Source organism: Helianthus annuus, chromosome 4 (genome assembly GCF_002127325.2).
Source record: "Helianthus annuus cultivar XRQ/B chromosome 4, HanXRQr2.0-SUNRISE, whole genome shotgun sequence".
Taxonomy (NCBI): Eukaryota; Viridiplantae; Streptophyta; class Magnoliopsida; order Asterales; family Asteraceae; genus Helianthus; species Helianthus annuus.
The window spans coordinates 54,553,183-54,573,108 of record NC_035436.2 but is presented as its reverse complement, the minus strand read 5'-3'; positions in this window follow the sequence as shown (position 1 = coordinate 54,573,108).

Genomic DNA, 19,926 nt, shown 5'->3' with positions numbered 1-19,926 from the left:
AAGAAGTACAAGACGCGGGGGGGAGAGACTCGTCGCTTTCCATTACTCCGTTTACTCCTCTTGTACCACATGCAACTGCACCTGAAGCCACTGCACAAACTCCAACTCCACAACCAGAACCCATTATACCTCATAACGAAGGCACATCAAACGCTCAAAACCAAGACAACGCTCAACCCGAAAATCAGCTCAGGAGGTCATCTAGGCAAAAACGGCCTACTAATTGGGATGATTATATTACCTACCTGACTGAAATGGATGCTGGAAAGCTCAATGATCCTATTTCTTATAATGAAGCCATTAGCAGTGATCAGTCTTCTGAATGGAACAAAGCAATGATTGATGAGCTTGAATCCATGAAGAAAAATGACGTTTGGGATTTGGTAGAATTACCCAACGGTGTAAAACCTGTAGGTTGTAAATGGGTGTTCAAAACAAAACTAGATCCGAATGGGAACGTTGAACGCTACAAAGCGAGATTGGTTGCAAAGGGCTACACTCAGAAAGAGGGAATTGATTATCAAGAGACGTTTTCACCTGTCTCTCGTAAAGATTCATTAAGGATCGTTATGGCCTTAGTAGCTCATTTTGATTTAGAGCTACATCAGATGGACGTCAAAACTGCTTTCCTTAACGGAGACTTAGACGAAGATGTTTACATGAAACAACCTGAAGGCTTTAAACCTGAAGGTCAGGAGCATCTAGTCTGTAAGTTGAAGAAATCCATTTATGGGTTAAAACAAGCATCACGTCAATGGTATCTCAAGTTTGATGAAGTCATGAAGAGGCAAGGTTTTATGAAGAATCAAGTGGATCAATGCACCTACCTCAAGATGAGTGGGAGTAACTTTACTATACTTGTCCTTTACGTAGATGACATTCTATTGGCAAGTAATAGTTTAGACATGTTGCATGAGTCGAAGCGGTTACTCTCGCATAACTTCGACATGAAGGATCTCGGAGATGCTTCTTACGTCATTGGCATCGAAATTCACCGAGATAGACACAAAGGGATCTTAGGATTATCTCAAAAGACTTACATAGATCGTGTCCTTACACGTTACAACATGCAACAGTGCAAACCCTCCGTCGCTCCAGTAGTTAAGGGAGATGTTTTCGGTTCATTCCAGTGTCCGACAACAGAGGTTGAAAAGGAGCAAATGAGCCAGATACCTTACGCGTCAGTAGTCGGGAGCCTGATGTATGCTCAAGTCTGTACTCGCCCAGATATCGCTTATATTGCTGGAATGCTAGGCCGTTATCAGACTAATCCTGGCCTAGATCACTGGAAAGCAGCTAAGAAGGTCCTCAGATATCTGCAAGGGACGAAAGACTATAAACTGACTTATAGAAGAAGTGATCATTTAGAAGTGGTAGGTTATTCTGATTCTGACTTTGCCAAATGCAAAGATGACAAGAAATCCACTTCGGGCTACATCTTTATGTTAGCAGGCGGACCTATCTCATGGAAGAGTCATAAACAACAGTTAACTACAACTTCCACAATGATGGCAGAATACATTGCTGTTTACAACGCAACCTGTCATGGAATGTTGCTTAGAAATCTGATCACTGGACTCAAAATTGTTAATTCCATTTCTAGACCATTGAAGCTTTACTGTGATAACTCAGCTGCCGTTAGTTTCTCGAACAGTAACAGTTCGACTGGAGCTGGTTTATATCTCGATACAAAGTACTTGTTCGTACGTGAACGTGTTGAGGAAAATAATCTTTGTATAGAGTATATTAGTACTAAAGATATGCTAGCGGATCCGATGACTAAAGGTCTCCCACCTAAAGTTTTCGAAGAACATGTATCGAATATGGGACTTACTAAAGACCTTGTTTAATGGCATATTGTACTAGCTTATGTTTTAATTAATAAAATTTCCTCAGTTTGATTTTGTATGTCTCTAACATATGTTCTGCCGGTGTAATGACATATAGACAAATATAAATACAAATCAGACGCTAAAGGGCTTATACATATTTTGATCGTAACTATTAGGTTTTAAATTGAGGCTATAGTATGACTAATGGGGGTCCTGAGTCGAATGATGATTCAACGGCTGTATTTCTCTGCTATAGTTCTTGGTTTAAAGCTAAAATGAGTGTTAACTCCTGGCCAGGCTTACCTAATACTCATGATAAATGATTACTTGGCTAAGTGGGAGAATGTGAGATTAAATATATAAAATGTAATATTTAATCTTGTAGCCTATATAATCATTTATATTATATTAGATCAAAATATATTTATTAACCTATTAATAATTAGTTGGTAATTGTTGATGGACCATATTACCCTTATTAACTAATTGGGTTTCCTCTTGGGTGTATAAATAAGGGGCTTATTAGAGAGTTAAAGGGTTACACAGTTACACACATTACACAATCACAACCCTCATAACATCAAACAAATCGGCTCTCTCCCCATAACCGAAATTACCCTACTTCGGTTTTCATCACCATCATAACTTACACCCTAAGGAGGAACCAGATCATCCTGACAATCATGTCGAACTCAATGGCTGCATCTCTGACTGGATTCTCTGCTGGCCTGTCTGCTGTAACAGGTATTATTCATATTTTCCATTACATTTAAACAGAACTGATCCAACAAACCGCCCCTACATCCCCACCTGCTTTGATTGTGTTTTGAGGCCTTCAAAATGCATTTTTCACCCATTAAGCTTAATAATATTCTTGTTTTGTTATTGCAGTGATCTTGAACTTCAATTAGGGTGAAATTGAGAACCATTTAGTGGGTGTGTGACTATGTTAGCTTATTTCAATAATAATTGAAATTTTGGAGTACATTGTGACTTGTGAGCAACTTTCGACCTGTGTTACCTGTTTCCCTGTTTTAACAATTTTACCAGTTTGACTTGTCAAAGATTAATAATCCTATCAACTTAAAGTTATATTACATAATCATCAAATGATGACATTGCTTTGTTAGTTGTTACATTCTACATGAGTCTACAAATTATTTGCTACCCGTGTATAAATTTATATGTGGTTTTCTTATTCATCATTTAGGAAAATGATGCTCCAGAAGTGAAGTAGCTGTTGCTAGACTGTTTGCGTCTGTGAAGAGCAGTGCGGATTACCACAATTACGGTGCTTTTTCCCATTGCTTGCAACATGTACCTTCAGAAGCACAAACTCGGGTATTTATCATCCTTTGTATGCTTCCCTATAAGAAATGCATCCTAATTGTTCTTCTGCTCATACCCAAGTTGCCTTTTTGTTACAGTGTCTATGATGTATGTGTTATGATTTAGGAAGCTGCTGCTGAAGTCCAAACTCTGCTTGTTTCTGGTAGAAAGAAAGAGGCTCTTCTTCGTGCACAAGAGGGCCAATTGTGGGGTCCCGCACTTGTTCTTGCGGCACAACTCGGTGATTTAGGAACCAGGTAGGGATGTAGGGGCGGTTCAGTTTGAGCATAGGGATGAAGTGTGGAGGAGGGTGATGGTGGGTGGAGGTTGAAGATGAAGAGGGTGGAGGTTGAAGATGAAGTGTAGTGGTGGTGGGGTTTTATAAATAAAAATGAAGAAGATGCCCGGATAGTCCCTATGGTTTGGCCTTTTAAGGAAAGGGTATTTTTGTCATTTCACACCATTTTAATAGAGAAAAGTAACTGAAGTTAGACCCAGGGACTATCCGGGAACAAAAAATGAAAACTTGGGGACTATTTAGGTAGTTTTAGAAAGTTGGGGACTATAGGTGAAAAAAGGCGAAACCACAGGGACTATCCGGGCATTTTTCTCATATATATATATATATACTGTACAAATTCCCTTATCGTACATTACGTACGCTACAATCTCAGCCATCAGATCATCTTCCCGCAATGAAAATCGCATGTTGTTTTTTTTTTAATAATTTTGCATGTGATAAATTTGATGAAATAGCAGGTGTTTTTTTGTAACAATTTCGCATGTGTTAATTCAATTTCGCATGTGATAATTTTGATGAAATAGAAGGTTGTTTTTTTGTAACAATTTCGCATGTGGTAATTCAATTTCGCATGTGATTATTTTGATGAAATAGCAGGTTGTTTTTTGTAACAATTTCGCATGTGGTAATTCAATTTCGCATGTGATAATTTTGATGAAATAGCATGTTGGTTTTTGTAACAATTTCGCATGTGGTAATTTTGAAGAAATCGCATGTTAAAAAACCAACATGCGAAATTGTTAAAAAAAACAACATGCGATTTTCAATGCGGGAAGATGATCTGACGGCTGAGATTGTAGCGTACGTAATGTACGATAAGCGCATTTGTACGTTAACCAGCCCCTATATATATATATATATATATATATATATATATATATATATATATAACAAAAATTACTATTCATTCAGTTTAATTATTAATAGTATATAATAGTATATAATTATTTTTTAAATTTAGCAACTTATATATATGCTAGTTTTTATTACATCGAGCGTTGCGGCGAAACTAATCAAATGATAATGTAAAACAAACGTCATTTGAAAATATAGCATGTTGTTTAGAAAGCTAAACCATTAGAATGGTTCAGTTTATCATTGTACCGTTTTATGATACCAAATAAATATTTTATTTTGAGTACAACTTCCTTTTTAACAAAACTTATAACGGAACGTCGAGGGGAAAAAATCAAGCATAACTACGTACCTAGGTTTTCAGAAAAAAAAAGTTATAACATAAATTATTAAAGAAGTATCAAATTATTTGATAAATTAATATATGTTCTAAAAAGAGAAAAAAAATTATTAGAAAATAGTAAAGAAAATATATGGTTTTAAAAAAGGGAAACAAATTAATATATGTTATTAAAAGTAAATATAATAATAAACTATTATGATATATTAAATAAAAGAAACAAAAAGCTATATATTATTATAAAAATAAAGTTACTATTTATTGTCTTTCGTCAACAATATTTATATATAATATATAATAGTGGAGGGTTCAAATTAGAAGAACTTTTTTGAAAGAAGAAAAAAGAAGAATAAGTTTCAACCAATAAGAATGTTTTATTTTACTTCATTTAATATTTGCATTTAACTTTAATGTAAGGGTATACTTGTAAACTTACATAGATCATTAATTTTTAGTCTTCCTCTTCAATAGCCTAATTAGATTAAATTTGTAACTTATTTTCAAAATATATTTTTTTTCAAAAATAAAAAAAAATAATTTAGAGTGTAAGACAAATTACTATGTGTGTAATATAAATTACTAGTTAGGTAGGATAAATTTCAAAATGTGTATGACAAAATTTCGAAATGTGTAGGATAACTTTTTATGAGTGTAGGCAAAAAAATTAGTCTAGAGAATGATAGTCTTTATGAGTAATTAATTAGTTAAAGATAGTAATAAATGAAATGAAAGAAAAACTAATTAATATTTTACAATTGTAACCTTTGTTCTTTTTCTTCTCAAATGACCCTCCCTATATATATATATATATATATATATATATATACAGAGAGAGAGAGAGAGAAAGTATATCGTACAATTGGCCTTAACGTACATTACGTACGCGATGGCAAAATTACACGTTATATTATAAAAAAACTGGAAATCGCATGTGTGTATATGTATGAAGTCGCATTTTATTATATGAAAGTAAATGGATGGTAATGAAATCACATGTTATATTTATATTAAAGGGATGGTAACAAAATTCTCATGTTATATGGATGGTAACCAAATTCGCATGTTATAACACGTATTTCGCATGTTGATAAAGCATCACGTACGCAATGTACGTTAAGTCATTTTATACGTTAACCGACCTATATTGTAATTTTTCTATTGCTTTATTAATCACAAGAGTTATACTACAAAGTAAATTATACATAAATAAATCAATTAAGTAATACGTCAATTTATTTGTATTATGGTAATTATATATTAATATTAATAATAATAATTAATATAAATAACTTAATCCAGTCCGTGAAGCTCATGAGTTATAACCAGGGGCGGATCCAAGCCCAGCCCAAGGTGGGCGGGCGCACCCCGAGGAAAAAAAAATTTAGTACTAAGTTCCGTCCAAAATCCCGTCTGCACCCCTTGAAATTTTTCGTCCGCACCCCTTGAAATTTTTCGACCGCACCCTTGAAATTTTTTCGTCCGCACCCTTAGGTAAAAAGTGTTATCAATTTATATTTTAAATTTTTTTTAGTAAACTCTTATTTTAAAAAAAAAATCCTACCTAAATTATATAACTTTTAATACCTAACTAACTAAACCCAAATACCCATACCTTTACCCACTTATAATTCCTAACTAGCTAACCCACTAAGTCTTAGCCCATTAACCAAACCCAACAATATTTCAAACTATAATAAAATAATTAAAGCCCAAAACCTTTATAAATTATCTCCCGCTCTCTCTCCCTTGCGTCCCTGCACTGCCAATGAACAACATCACCCAGCAACAACAGTTCAGCAGTCGGCGACCACCGTAATCAGCCACCATACCACCGTCGTTTGACATCAAATCTTACCGGAATTCGAACACGAGTAAGTTTCTTTGTTATTTTGATGATTTTGGTTGATATTATAGGAGAAAAAAAGGGTAATAAAGTTGTTAAATAGGTTTGAAATTTTGTATGTTTTGACGTTGTTTAGATGATTTTTAGAGTGATTATGTTGTTTATATATTTTTAGGGTGATTACAACTTACGTTATGATTTCTAGGGCTTGAATATGTGACAACTCAAATTTCCAAGATTTCTATTTCGTATTTATTGCACGATCATGTATTGATTGCCATGAAATTATATATGTTTTAATTGTTTGATTGTGTATAGTTGTTGGTTATTTGTGAAACTTGTCAAATGTGTAAACTTGGTGGTGGAACTATGAAACAGTAAACTTGTCAAATATGAGATGGTGTGCATTTGTAAATTATAATACTTAGGGATGTAAGTGGTAATTAGTGAAATCCTAGATACTTAACCCTAATCTCAACTTCACTAATCATTTGGCACAAAAACCAAAGCACGTACATTCATTTTCTCTAGCAATCATCATCACCAAATCATTTGCAAGGCATCACAAGTTTGATTACTTCTTTCTCTAGAATCAACGCAAGGTAATTGTTAATGATTGTTTGTTGTTTATTGGATTGATATCAATTCTTGATTCTTGATTTTGTATGCATGAAAAACCCTAGCTTCACATGTGATGTTTCTGTATTTAAGGATCTACGATTGTTGAGAAACGAATCTGAATAGTGTATGCTCGATTATATTGTTCTTGTAATGATTAACTGATGATCGTAAGTAGATTATTATGATGATGCCGTTGATATGAATAGAACTAGGGTTTGTTCCTGTTGAATGTTCACGTGTAACTGTTTCAATCGTCATTTGATTGTCTGAGTTTAAATTGATATGTTAATCTGTGTATTGAACAAGATAGTCTGAGCTTAATGATTTTTCATATGCCCGAGTTTAATATGAATGCTATGTGTCCGAGTTTATTACAATGTCATTGGGTCCGAATATGTTAATGAAATAGAGGCCTGAGTTTAATAAGTTGTGGACCGAATTTAATTCACAAGGTCCGAACTTAATGTGTAACACATGTCCGAGTATAATGTAAGCAAGTAGTCCGAGTTTGTTCAACATCACATGTCCGAGTTTAATGGACATCATATGTCCGAGTTTATTAACTAGCACATATGTCTGAGTTTAATATTCATCACCTGGTCCGAGTTATGTGATGTCCGAATTTCTTATAAGAACCAAGGGTGCCCGAGTTTGCTAAGGATCACCTGGTCCGAGTTTCTTGATCCCTAGCAAGGCCCGAGTTTCTTGAGTGGAGCATGACCAACCTTGTACAAGAATGATGGTCCGAGTTTAATCATTTTATTGCTTGTCCGAGTTTAAGGATGATAATTGGTCTGAGTTTTAACATCATACCCCTTGGTCCGACTTTATTAAACCCCCCTCCCACACACACTAATGTCCGAGTTTCTATAAAGGACATCTAAGTCCGAATTTGATTGATATAGAGATGTCCGACTTTCTGCTTCTGTGGGGTAATAGACTTCATGATGATCAGGAAATACTGTTTGTTATTGCATGTGCTAGCCCAACTACTGTATGTTATACACATGATTCGACTTGTGAGCAAGTTATTAATCCTGTTAACCCTGCTAGATAATAAACTGTGTTGGATGGTAAGACCAGTTAAACATATTAACTCCGTTAGGACTGGAAAGAAGTTAATTCAGGCAGACATGTAACATTTCTAGTGTGTGTATCTTGTTCAGTGTGATAGCTTGTTGACGCATTTTAACCGCATGTTTTTCTGTGAATTGTATGAAGATGATTAACTAGTTGTAGCATTTAGTGTTAACGGTTATACACACTATGTGGCGAACTTTGCATGCGAAACCCTACGAACATGAACTGACTATGTGGAAATGCATTATCATAGGCTTTGACTGATTGATTGATTGTTCACGAGCACGTAGATAGCATACCGAGCAAACCAAGGTGAGTTCACACTCTTACCAAGGCATGGGATTCCCGGGGTGTTGGGAATGGGATTGAAAGGTTGATTAGATACTCTATTGACACTATGACTAGACTACCACTTTACTATCCTCGGTTGTGAAGGATACCTATAGTTACGAGTAGTCTAGTGGTTATACAACGTGGAACACCACCACCAGTAACGTGGAACACCACCACCAGTAACGTGGAACACCACCACCAGTAACGTGGAACACCACCACCAGTAACGTGGAACACCACCACCAGTAACGTGGAACACCACCACCAGTAACGTGGAACACCACCACCAGTAACGTGGAACACCACCACCAGTAACGTGGAACACCACCACCAATAGAACATACAATCGGCCCAGTAGAGCCACCTGTTACAAACGAACTTACTATTACGCATTTACTTTCTGTGAACTCGCTCAACTAGTTTGTTGATCATTCTGTTACATGCCTTGCAGATCGTTAGGTACTTGGAGCTTGCACTGGAGAAGCGGGTCGTTGTGGACAAGGATCGGGACTTTTCTGTTAAACTATTATGACACTTAAAACTGTTAACTACTACTGGTTTATTTACTATGCTTCCGCTACATTTTGAAACGATGATTTGTTTGATCACCTTTTGTATTGAATGGATGGTTTTCATTTATTTTACTTAATATTAAATGCATGTTCAATATGATTGGTGGCTTGATCCTGGTCAGTCACGCTCCCAAGCGGTGATACTCCGCAGGTGGATTTTGGGGGTGTGACAGATTGGTATCAGAGCCATTGGTTATAGAGAACTTGGTTTTAATATGGGAAAACGTTTTTATTAAAACCAGACTATAACCAGAACAGTGCTCTCAACGATCCACAACGACGCTTCGCTCCACGTGCAAGACTCAACTTCCTAGGTAATAAGGTTTATGTTTATTGCCTACATGCTAGAATTTGCATAGAACTTTGCTCGTAGTATGCTTACATTACCTTGCTCACAACTTGACATTGCATGAGAATACTTATGTGCTTACACTCTTCTGTCATCGCACTATTCGCGAACCTTTCTCACTTATGTTGCCTTTGATGTGAAGATCAATGGCCGCACGAATTACCATGACTCAAGCCCAGCTAGAGGCTCTCGTTGCTGCGGCAGTTGCAGCCGCCCAAGCAGGTAGTATACCCTGCAGTATAGACACTAGGATCTTTAGATCCTACATTAATTCTCGTACTTAACTTTGCCCTATTCGTACACAATAGGTCAACCCGCTCAGCAACAACCTGGGTGCACCTTCAAGAATTTCATGGAATGTCGTCCTAGCTCGTTCAGTGGCACGGAGGGAGCAGTCGGACTCCTCCACTGGTTTGAAAAGCTCGAGTCGGTTTTCGAAATGTGTGAATGCCCTGAGGCTCGCAGGGTGAAGTTCGCCACTGGCACACTTGAAGGGATTGCGCTCACTTGGTGGAACGCACAAGTGCAGATCTTAGGGTTGGCAGCTGCTAACGCCACACCCTGGAATGAATTCAAAGAACTGATCAAGAGGGAATACTGCACTAGAGAAGACATTCACAAGTTGGAGGACGAGTTGTATAACTTGAAAATGGTTGGTTCGGAAATCGAAGCTTACACCAAGAGATCAAATGAGTTGGCTGTGTTATGTCCAACTATGGTGGACCCTCCATACAAGCGTATTGAGTTGTATCTCAAAGGTTTGGCACCAGAAATACAGAGCCACGTTACCTCGGCTAACCTCAACAACATCCAGGAAATCCAGCGTCTCGCTCATCGCATCACCGATCAGGCAGTGGAACAGAATAAACTGCCTAAGCGTGTCAGTGCTACTGCTACCGCTACTGCTTCTACTACACTTGCTAATCCCAGTGAAAGTAAGAGAAAATGGGATGGGGATTCTAGCAAGGGGTCAGCATCAGTACAGTCACAAGCCCAGCAGCGAAAGACAGACAGTTATCAGAGTCCCAGTCAGCACTCCTCTAGCAGCCACAGACAGGGAGGGTATCGAGGAAACCTTCCGAAGTGTAACACCTGCAACAAACATCACAGTGGCCAGTGTAATAAGGTTCGTTGTCAAAGATGCCTCAAGATGGGTCATGAGGCCAAAGACTGTAGGAGTCCACGGCCTGCAAATCAGAACCAGCAACTCCCACCGCCAGCTCCACAGAACCAGCAGCAGCAACCACAGCGTGGAAACCGGGGATGTTTCCAGTGTGGGGCAGAAGGACACTACAAACGCGATTGCCCTCAGTTGAACCAAAATCAGAACCACAACAATAACCAGGGCAACGGGAACAACGACAACAACGGGGGAAACAACAATAACAATGGCAACGAGGCAAGAGGTCGAGTTTTCATGTTAGGAGGAGGAGACGCAATGAACGCTAATTGAACTTATAACTTCTTTTTGGGTTTTTCATTATTATGTTTCCGCTATTCGAACAAAGTTTGGTTTGAACATCAAATGTCTTGGGTTTTATGAATTATTTTAACTACTATATTTTATGTTTGATGAGATGGATGGTTTGATATTATTGAACACACCTGCCGTATTTACGGACTTTACGAACAGGGTGCGCAAACCTTATCTTGACAAGTTCGTTATTGTCTTTATCGACGACATTCTGATCTACTCCAAGAGTCAGGAGGAGCACGAGCAGCACTTACGTCTTATCTTGAAACTCCTCCGAAAGGAACAATTATACGCCAAGTTTTCTAAATGCGACTTCTGGATACGTGAAGTCCACTTCTTAGGCCATGTGGTGAACAAGGATGGGATTCATGTTGATCCATCCAAGATAGATTCGATCAGGAACAGACCAGCACCGCATACACCAACAGAAATACGCCAATTCTTGGGTTTGGCAGGATACCATCGACGGTTCATAAAAGACTTCTCCAAGATTGCTCAGCCGCTTACGTTACTGACACAGAAGGGTGTCACCTATCGCTGGGGAGAACCCCAGGAGACTGCTTTCCAGTACCTTAAGGATAGGCTTTGCAGCGCACCTATTCTCCCATTGCCAGAGGGCACGGATGATTTTGTAGTATACTTGATGCATCCATACAGGGTTTTGGATGTGTGTTAAAGCAGCACGACAAGGCCAATGCTTATGCCTCGCGCCAACTCAAGATTCATGAACGGAACTACACGACGCACGATTTAGAGCTGGGAGCTGTTGTTTTCGCGCTTAAGATATGGCGACACTACCTGTACGGTACCAGGTGCACGATTTACACCGATCACAGGAGTCTCGAGCATATTCTTAAGCAAAAGGATTTGAATATGCGTCAACGGAGATGGGTTGAACTTCTAAACGACTATGAATGCGCCATCAAGTATCATCCCGGCAAGGCCAATGTTGTGGCTGATGCCCTCAGTCGGAAAGACACTCTACCTAAGCGCGTGCGAGCGCTACAGCTTACTATTCAGTCCAGTCTTCCTGCACAGATACGAACTGCTCAGTTAGAAGCACTGAAACCCGAAAACGTTAAAGCTGAAGCCTTACGCGGCTCAAGACAATGCATGGAACAAAAGGAAGACGGCGCCTACTATGTAACGGGGCGTATTTGGGTCCCACTGTATGGCGGTTTACGCGAACTTGTGATGGATGAAGCGCACAAGTCTCGCTACTCGGTACATCCAGGTGCGGATAAAATGTACCACGACATCAGTACTACTTATTGGTGGCCTAGTATGAAGGCCCACATCGCCACCTATGTTGGCAAATGCTTAACCTGTGCGAGAGTCAAGGTTGAATATCAGAAACCAGCTGGTCTACTTCAGCAGCCCAAGATACCGCAGTGGAAATGGGAAGAAATTTCCATGGATTTTGTTACGGGCTTACCTAGATCCCAGCGTGGGAATGACACTATTTGGGTGATCGTTGATCGACTCACAAAGTCTGCTCACTTCTTGGCTATCAAAGAAACGGATAAGTTTTCTACCTTAGCAGACATTTACTTGAAAGAAGTTGTTTCGAGGCACGGAGTGCCAACCTCTATCATTTCGGATCGCGATGCACGATTCACGTCAGAGCTTTGGCAAGCGATGCATAAATCCTTCGGCTCACGGTTAGACATGAGCACAGCATATCATCCTCAGACGGATGGGCAGTCTGAGCGAACTATCCAAACTCTAGAAGACAAGCTTCGAGCGTGTGTCATCGATTTCGGCAACGGCTGGGAAAAACACCTCCCTTTAGTGGAGTTTTCATACAATAACAGTTACCACACCAGCATTCAAGCCGCTCCATTTGAGGCATTGTACGGACGTAAATGCCGGTCACCTCTCTGTTGGGCAGAGGTGGGGGATAGTCAAATTACGGGTCCAGAGATTGTTGTGGACGCCACAGAAAAGATAGCACAGATACGTCAACGCATGGCGGCAGCACGCGACCGTCAGAAAGCCTACGCGGACAAGCGTAGAAAGCCATTGGAATTTGAGGTCGGGGACCGGGTTTTATTGAAAGTTTCACCCTGGAAGGGTGTGGTTCGATTTGGTAAACGAGGCAAACTGAATCCGCGGTACGTCGGACCATTTGAAATCTTAGAAAAGATTGGCAAAGTAGCCTACAGATTAAAACTACCAGCTGAACTCGGTGCAGTTCACAATGTATTTCACGTGTCGAATCTGAAGAAATGCCTATCAGATGAGACCCTTATAGTTCCTTTTAAGGAACTCACTATCGACGAGCGGTTGCAGTTCGTCGAGGAACCAGTTGAAATCACGGACCGGGATGTTAAGGTCCTCAAGCACAAGAGAATCCCTCTTGTTCGAGTTCGTTGGAACTCCCAGCGTGGTCCAGAGTATACCTGGGAACGCGAAGATCAAATGAAAGAAAAGTACCCCCAGTTATTCGAAACCAATACATCCACTACTGAGGCTGAAGCTACTACTACTGAATTTCGGGACGAAATTCCAAATCAACGGGGGGATGATGTGACACCCCAGGAAAACCAGTAAACGATGTAACTTACCTAGCTTCCTCAGTGAGTGCGTACCAAATTTCGGGACGAAATTTCTTTTAAGTTGGGGATAATGTGACAACTCAAATTTCCAAGATTTCTATTTCGTATTTATTGCACGATCATGTATTGATTGCCATGAAATTATATATGTTTTAATTGTTTGATTGTGTATAGTTGTTGGTTATTTGTGAAACTTGTCAAATGTGTAAACTTGGTGGTGGAACTATGAAACAGTAAACTTGTCAAATATGAGATGGTGTGCATTTGTAAATTATAATACTTAGGGATGTAAGTGGTAATTAGTGAAATCCTAGATACTTAACCCTAATCTCAACTTCACTAATCATTTGGCACAAAAACCAAAGCACGTACATTCATTTTCTCTAGCAATCATCATCACCAAATCATTTGCAAGGCATCACAAGTTTGATTACTTCTTTCTCTAGAATCAACGCAAGGTAATTGTTAATGATTGTTTGTTGTTTATTGGATTGATATCAATTCTTGATTCTTGATTTTGTATGCATGAAAAACCCTAGCTTCACATGTGATGTTTCTGTATTTAAGGATCTACGATTGTTGAGAAACGAATCTGAATAGTGTATGCTCGATTATATTGTTCTTGTAATGATTAACTGATGATCGTAAGTAGATTATTATGATGATGCCGTTGATATGAATAGAACTAGGGTTTGTTCCTGTTGAATGTTCACGTGTAACTGTTTCAATCGTCATTTGATTGTCTGAGTTTAAATTGATATGTTAATCTGTGTATTGAACAAGATAGTCTGAGCTTAATGATTTTTCATATGCCCGAGTTTAATATGAATGCTATGTGTCCGAGTTTATTACAATGTCATTGGGTCCGAATATGTTAATGAAATAGAGGCCTGAGTTTAATAAGTTGTGGACCGAATTTAATTCACAAGGTCCGAACTTAATGTGTAACACATGTCCGAGTATAATGTAAGCAAGTAGTCCGAGTTTGTTCAACATCACATGTCCGAGTTTAATGGACATCATATGTCCGAGTTTATTAACTAGCACATATGTCTGAGTTTAATATTCATCACCTGGTCCGAGTTATGTGATGTCCGAATTTCTTATAAGAACCAAGGGTGCCCGAGTTTGCTAAGGATCACCTGGTCCGAGTTTCTTGATCCCTAGCAAGGCCCGAGTTTCTTGAGTGGAGCATGACCAACCTTGTACAAGAATGATGGTCCGAGTTTAATCATTTTATTGCTTGTCCGAGTTTAAGGATGATAATTGGTCTGAGTTTTAACATCATACCCCTTGGTCCGACTTTATTAAACCCCCCTCCCACACACACTAATGTCCGAGTTTCTATAAAGGACATCTAAGTCCGAATTTGATTGATATAGAGATGTCCGACTTTCTGCTTCTGTGGGGTAATAGACTTCATGATGATCAGGAAATACTGTTTGTTATTGCATGTGCTAGCCCAACTACTGTATGTTATACACATGATTCGACTTGTGAGCAAGTTATTAATCCTGTTAACCCTGCTAGATAATAAACTGTGTTGGATGGTAAGACCAGTTAAACATATTAACTCCGTTAGGACTGGAAAGAAGTTAATTCAGGCAGACATGTAACATTTCTAGTGTGTGTATCTTGTTCAGTGTGATAGCTTGTTGACGCATTTTAACCGCATGTTTTTCTGTGAATTGTATGAAGATGATTAACTAGTTGTAGCATTTAGTGTTAACGGTTATACACACTATGTGGCGAACTTTGCATGCGAAACCCTACGAACATGAACTGACTATGTGGAAATGCATTATCATAGGCTTTGACTGATTGATTGATTGTTCACGAGCACGTAGATAGCATACCGAGCAAACCAAGGTGAGTTCACACTCTTACCAAGGCATGGGATTCCCGGGGTGTTGGGAATGGGATTGAAAGGTTGATTAGATACTCTATTGACACTATGACTAGACTACCACTTTACTATCCTCGGTTGTGAAGGATACCTATAGTTACGAGTAGTCTAGTGGTTATACAACGTGGAACACCACCACCAGTAACGTGGAACACCACCACCAGTAACGTGGAACACCACCACCAGTAACGTGGAACACCACCACCAGTAACGTGGAACACCACCACCAGTAACGTGGAACACCACCACCAGTAACGTGGAACACCACCACCAGTAACGTGGAACACCACCACCAGTAACGTGGAACACCACCACCAATAGAACATACAATCGGCCCAGTAGAGCCACCTGTTACAAACGAACTTACTATTACGCATTTACTTTCTGTGAACTCGCTCAACTAGTTTGTTGATCATTCTGTTACATGCCTTGCAGATCGTTAGGTACTTGGAGCTTGCACTGGAGAAGCGGGTCGTTGTGGACAAGGATCGGGACTTTTCTGTTAAACTATTATGACACTTAAAACTGTTAACTACTACTGGTTTATTTACTATGCTTCCGCTACATTTTGAAACGATGATTTGTTTGATCACCTTTTGTATTGAATGGATGGTTTTCATTTATTTTACTTAATATTAAATGCATGTTCAATATGATTGGTGGCTTGATCCTGGTCAGTCACGCTCCCAAGCGGTGATACTCCGCAGGTGGATTTTGGGGGTGTGACAGAATAGTTGAAAATTAAAATTAAAATTAAAATTAAAATTAAAATTGAAACATTATGTTATATAAAGAAAGAATTGCTTAAGAAATTAGCTTTAAATGATGTTTTGGATAGATTTCAAAAAATGAAAACACGTAGGGCGTCGACGTTTTAATTATGTTTGTAACAAGGTTTGACATGTTTTTGATAATTATATAAATTTAGTTTGATGTTCATTTGTTTTACGTGACCCGACCCGACCCAACCTGATACGAACCAATTTTTTTACTTATATACCTAGGGGCCTAAAATTTTTAAAAATATTCCGCACCCCATGAAAAAATTCCTGATCAAGCCAAATGGATGTGTTCTTGTGCAAAAGGGCGTGGCTTTTAACCACATTCACGCGAGTTGGAAACCTACTCTGGATGGTTCACGTATTTTTTTTCTTTTTGGACAAAACGAAAAACTTGATACTTAGGAATTCAAACCGAGTAGCGTAACTAACTGTGTTAGGTATCTATTTGTTTTTATAAAAAATAAATTTATATTAGTTAACTAGTACTTTTCCCATTACCATCTAAAAAAAGGAATTTATATTAGTTAAGACTTTGAGGTATACTTTAACTATCCTTAACTTCACCTAAGTGTCACATCACTCATTTCCCCTCTATTTCACTATACATTACCACTCTAGGAAATGGTTTAATCCCACTAACTAGGGTTGTAAACGAACCGAACGAACACGAACAAGGCCTTGTTCGTGTTCGTTCGTTAAGGAAATACATGTGTTCACGAACGGTTCATGAACACTTACCGAACGAGATTTTATGTTCGTGTTCGTTCATTAAGGAAATTAAGGAAATGAGCGTGTTCGCGAACGGTTCACGAACACAAACAAACACTGTTGATGCAACAAATACAAGACCAAGGCCTGTAGCGATGTCTCCGGGTAAAAGGGTTCAAGGTTTCAGTTAGCCTAACGCAGGTCGTGGGGTCCCCCACGTTTGCAAGACGTGGAGAGAGGTTCACTAGTGTTATTTTTGTTCTACTTGAATTCTAGACTGATATGAAACCAGCCCAGAACGTAATCGTTGAAGAGGATGAATTATTTAGAGTGAAGAAGAGAAGCAAGCATGAAGCTTGTTCTCGAGAGGGAGAAGGAGAATCAGAGAATTGAGATAGTTTTCTGCTGATTCCATAATGAATGGCATGCTTGTCATGGGCTGCAATTTATAGGGGAAGAGGTTTCTCAAAGGAGAAACCTTTAACTAGTGAACCTGGCTTGCAGTGAGGGGCTTACCCTTTTAGGGGTTGAAGGGTTTGGACCTGCAGACAAAAGGGTGTGCTCTCCCACATGGTCTGGTTGCGGTTGAGCAGGAGGTTTCACACGCAAAGGGTGATGTGACAAGGCTCTGACTTGTCATTTTACTGTTCATGGCCGTTGGACAATTTCCGAACCTTTTAACCTTTTAACCTTTTAAACTGTTGTGTCTCTGATCAGTTTATTAAGGTTTGAGCTACCCCCGTCATCAGCCCCCCAAGTCAGAGGTATTTGGGGTGTAAGCTCAAATGCTTCTGACTTTTGTACACAATTTTTATTGCTTAAAGGCTTCAAGGCTTGAAAGGTTATCAAGCGTCTAAGTTTTTTGAATTTGAATTTTGAAATGACAGTTAATGGGATGGATGGCAGTTTTTTGCCTTTTGCGTAATAATAACTGCCTAGACTTCACTTTCTTTTTTCTTTCAATCGTCTCTCCTGCGTGCTAGCAAAGATCTGTATGTGAGCTATTCTTGTCTCACTCGAGAGGAAGTTGAGACTTTTTGTAAAGAATGGGGGATCGATCTAAAGTTTAATCCGGTGACTCCGGATTTAGATAAATCGATCGATCAGTGTCCCGCTGGTTCTATTGCTCTTTATTGTTGTCATTTCGAGTTTTCCAACTTGTGTCATCCGTTTTCAGTCTTTGCTCTAAATGTTTTAGAGTATTATCGTGTGTCGTTTGGTCAGTTGCGTCCTCAAGGTCTTGCTGGGACTTTACACTTTGAAGTTGTTTGATAGGGTATGACCCATCGATGATGTTTCTTCCGGTTGACCAAGAACGACGATTGGGTCACGTTTGAGACATCCTAAGTTGATGTTTGTTTGACTTCCTCAATGGTTACTACCTTTGGTTTTTGGAAGGACCGATTTTTCTGGATTTCTAAGTCCATTGTTCCCTTCGAGATTGTTGTGAGGCACCCTGATGCTGTGTTAAACAAGCTTGAGCCATTTGAGTCTTAACTAGATAGTTGGTTGTTAAAAGCCATTAGGAAATGTCCTTCGAGGCTTCGTCACTTTCCTGAACACCTTTTAGTGTTGATGGGTGTGAGCATCTTGTGGGACAAGCCAGATCGTGACCCTGTGCTCATGAGGGATGATCAGGGTATGATGTTTCGCCTTATGCTTTATAAAGAGTGATGATACCTCTGATGTTGTGTTTGGGGATGCTGAGGCTACCCCCGCGCAAGATGCTATTGCCAAAGGTGCTGAACACAGGTTCTATGGTTCAGGTTATGTGAACGTTCCAAATGTCGAAGGCTTTACTAGGTTCGGTGCTTCCAAAGCTTCTATTCATTGTTTAACCCGACGTATGTTGCAGGGAGCTGAACTACCATCAGCCTCTGAGCCAGTGGAACCAAGTGATGACATAGAGGCTTCGGACGACTCGGAAGTTGGGGTTGAGGGAAAATAAAAAAAACGTCAAGGAGTTGCCCTTGGTGATTGGTAAGGAGAGTAAGGCAACGAGTAAGAAGGTTGTGAGCTTGAAGGGTTTCGGGAAGGGTGGTGAAGGTTCCACCAATGTTGATCCAGAAGAGGTTTATGTGCCGGATTGCAAGGTCACAGTTGGTGACAGCTTCAAGTCTTCATCCATTTGTGAGGATGTTCTTACCCATTTTGCTCCTCCTACTGTTCGAGGTTCTTGCTCGTCTATGGACGATGAACTAATGATTTCAAAAATGATGATGGGTGCTTGCAACCTTGCTGCCTTGCTTCTAGAGGGTGTATCCCGATTTTGCAAAAGGATATGAAGTCTTTTCGAAGAAGAGGGATGAGATGAAAGCTTCAATGGTTGCTTTGAAAGAAGTTGAGGGCTACTCTGAGAAGGAGAGAGCATTGCTGTTTGAAGATTTGATGTGACACCCCAGGAAAACCAGGAAACCACGCAACTTAACTAGCTTCCTCAGTAACCACGTGCTAAATTTCGGGACGAAATTTTTTTAACAGGGGGAGAATGTGACAACCCTCATAATTACATGTATCCGTACGATTTATTAATGATAATTAAAGTGCTTGATGACTGTGTGGAATTACTTAACTGCTTTCTCGTTACTGCGTCATACTTACATGTGCTTGTTAACGTACTAGTCTTGTACAGAAAAATTGACTAAATGGTCTTGTAAGCTTTCCTGAGTGTTGGGAATTAAAAGTGTTACAAAAATATATATAAAAGACACTTTACAGACTAATTAAACACTTTAACGGAACGGTGTTTAACCGAACAACCGGACATTACCCGGGACACCAAATTTTTGTCAAATACATTGTTTTATTATTTTTGGCTAGTCATGATCCCCGTTTACCATAACACCCACTAATTCCCTACTAACTAACATATGGAATATTATACTTGGAAGTAACTAGTATTTACCATTTAGTTGCAAAATTTACATCCACCCCCCCCCCCAAACCGAATTCGGTCCCCAAGTGGACCCACCATATATCCACACCATACTCCACATCCTACTCCTAGATTTCATTCTAATTTAATATTAGATTGTTGCTTGTT